Source organism: Mesitornis unicolor, unplaced genomic scaffold, assembly GCF_000695765.1.
Source record: "Mesitornis unicolor isolate BGI_N332 unplaced genomic scaffold, ASM69576v1 scaffold17996, whole genome shotgun sequence".
NCBI classification, from domain to species: domain Eukaryota; kingdom Metazoa; phylum Chordata; class Aves; order Mesitornithiformes; family Mesitornithidae; genus Mesitornis; species Mesitornis unicolor.
The window spans coordinates 3,707-4,009 of NW_010191847.1; positions in this window are offsets into that span (position 1 = coordinate 3,707).

Genomic DNA, 303 nt, shown 5'->3' on the forward strand with positions numbered 1-303 from the left:
CTCTGTACGGGCCCCAAGGGGTACAGTGGGCCCATCCACACCCACAACGTGTGCGCCAGCTACCGTTGGGGTCGCATCGACACGTGCCAGGTAGGAGGTGCTACCAGCTGAGCCCAGCGGCAGAGGCTGTGCCGCCAAACAGCCCTGGCGCCTGCTTTGCCTAGCGAGACCCCCTCCCACGCCGGGTGTCCAACACTGGGGGAGTTCAGCTCTCCCTCCCCACCTGCAGGTCCTTGCCCAACCTTGCAGGCCTGGCGCCCCCTCCCAGACATGGCTCTGCAGCCCCCAGTGCCCGGGCAGAGC